This window comes from Arachis ipaensis, unplaced genomic scaffold, assembly GCF_000816755.2.
Source record: "Arachis ipaensis cultivar K30076 unplaced genomic scaffold, Araip1.1 Aipa739, whole genome shotgun sequence".
NCBI lineage: Eukaryota > Viridiplantae > Streptophyta > Magnoliopsida > Fabales > Fabaceae > Arachis > Arachis ipaensis.
Genome location: NW_015496093.1, coordinates 30,023 through 32,297, shown reverse-complemented (window position 1 = coordinate 32,297; position 2,275 = coordinate 30,023). Strand labels below are relative to the sequence as shown.

At 43.1% G+C, this 2,275-nt stretch overlaps 1 long non-coding RNA gene across 1 annotated transcript; it reads right to left on the bottom strand.

Annotated features, from left to right (window-relative positions):
- Positions 1-1,730: 1,730 nt before the first annotated feature.
- LOC110268599 lies at positions 1,731-1,982 on the bottom strand. Its single transcript, XR_002356843.1, has 2 exons — positions 1,917-1,982; positions 1,731-1,788 (listed from the first exon to the last, which is right to left on the bottom strand). It is a non-coding gene; the product is annotated as an uncharacterized LOC110268599 (long non-coding RNA).
- Between the last annotated feature and the right edge of the window lie 293 nt (positions 1,983-2,275).

The following is a 2,275-nucleotide window of genomic DNA, read 5'->3' as shown; positions in this document are numbered from 1 at the left end:
TGAACTCCATTTGAATTTTGTAAAACACAACACCAAATAAAATTGAAATTCATGTTTCAGATGATATTTGCTTAGTGAGGCGAAAACACAAACACCTTGGTTTCAAGAACAAAAACAAAGAAAATGCTTAATCTAGACTTCTCACCCACTTAATCATTGTTGATCTAAATCAATCCCTGGCAACGGCGCCAAAAACTTGATGTGTATTTTTCGGAAAACGAAAAACGAATTCCAAATACACAAAACTAACCGGCAAGTGCACCGGGTCGTATCAAGTAATAAAACTCACGGGAGTGAGGTCGATCCCACAGGGATTGAAGGATTGAGCAATTTTAATTTAGTGGTTGATTTGAGTGATTTGAGGCAAACTTTTACTCAAATGTTTTATACCAGATTGCTTAAACTTGCTGCTACCAACGTTTGAGCCAAAGTTTGAGGTCAAACTTTTAGCCAAACGTGGATCCCTCTTGTATGCCTCTTGGGGTGCTACTTTGTCCGCTTGTCAACGTTGCCAATTTCATGCCAACTATAGACTATTATATATGGTTGGAAAGCTCGGAATGTCAGCTTTCTAAACCAATTGGAATCACCTCAATTGGACATCTACAACTCAAGTTATGCTCCTTTGAAGAGGACAGGGTCGCTGGCTTTGGTGTGCAACGTTTGAGGCGACGTTTGACCTCAAACGTGGACGCAAACGCCAGGTTCTGGAGGCTCAAATGCATTGTCCACCCCATACTATTATATATTGTTGGAAAGCCCTGAATGTCTACTTTCCAATTCCATTGAAGCGCATCATTTGGAGCTCTACAGCTCGAGTTATACTCCGTCGAAGGTGCAGAGGTCAGTTGGCCTCACTGCAGGTTGCCACCATGTTCGTTTATGCTCATTGCGGGGCAGTTTTCTCCCCCAATTTTAGTGTCCACCATGCAATGCCATATATGCTTGGAAAGCTCTCGATTCCTACTTTCCATTGCTTTTTGAATCACCTCATTTGGAGCTCTGTAGCTCAAGTTATTCTTGTTGGAAGTATACCCCTTGTATGCCAAGGCGAGCTATAACGGCCTCATCTTCAGCAGGCTCCTCTGATTTTTTTTTTCCGGTTTTTTTCAGTAATTTTTTTTTATGTGGTGCTAACCCTCGTTCTTTAAATGACGCTATCCCGAGGAGGACACCTAAAGGCGAGCCGTAACGGCCTCATCTTCGGTAGGCTCCTCTGGTTATTTTTTTTTATTTTTTATTTTTTTAACGTTGTGCTGACCCTCTTTCTTTAAATGACGATATCCCAAGGAGGACACCTAAAGGCGACCCGTAATGGCCTCATCTTTGGCAGGCTCCTCTGGTTTATTGTACTGGTTTTTTTTTTTACGTTGCGCTGACCCTCGTTCTTTAAATGACGCTATCCCGAGGAGGACACCTAAAGGCGAGCTATAACGGCCTCATCTTCAGCAGGCTCCTCTGATTTTTTTTTTCCGGTTTTTTTCAGTAATTTTTTTTTATGTTGTGCTGACCCTCGTTCTTTAAATGACGCTATCCCGTGGAGGACACCTAAAGGCGAGCCGTAACGGCCTCATCTTCGGTAGGCTCCTCTGGTTATTTTTTTTATTTTTTATTTTTTTAACGTTGTGCTGACCCTCTTTCTTTAAATGACGCTATCCCGAGGAGGACACCTAAAGGCGAGCCATAATGGCCTCATCTTCAGCAGGCTCCTCTGGTTTTTTTTCAGTTTTTTTTTTTTACGTTGTGCTGACCCTCGTTCTTTAAATGACGCTATCTCGAGGAGGACACCTATAGGCGAACCGTAATGGCCTCATCTTCGGCAGGCTCCTTTGGTTTTTTATTTCTGGGTTTTTTTTTTTTTTTTTAACGTTGTGTTGACCATCGTTTTTTAAATGACACTGTCCCGAGTAGGACACCTAAAGGCAAGCCGTAATGGCCTCATCTTCGGTAGGCTTCTCTGGATTTTTTTTTTACGTTGTGCTGACCCTCGTTCTTTAAATGACGCTATCCTGAGGAGGACACCTAAAGGCGAGCCGTAATAGCCTCATCTTCGGCAGGCTCCTCTGGTTTTTTTTCAGTTTTTTTTTTTACGTTGTGCTGCCCCTCATTCTTTAAATGCCGCTATCCCGAGGAGGACACCAAAAGGCGAGCCGAAATGGCCTCATCTTCGGCAGGCTCCTCTGGGTTTTTTTTTTTACGATGTGCTGACCCTCGTTCTTTAAAAGACGCAATCCCGAGGAGGACACCTAAAGGCAAGCCGTAATGGCCTAATCTT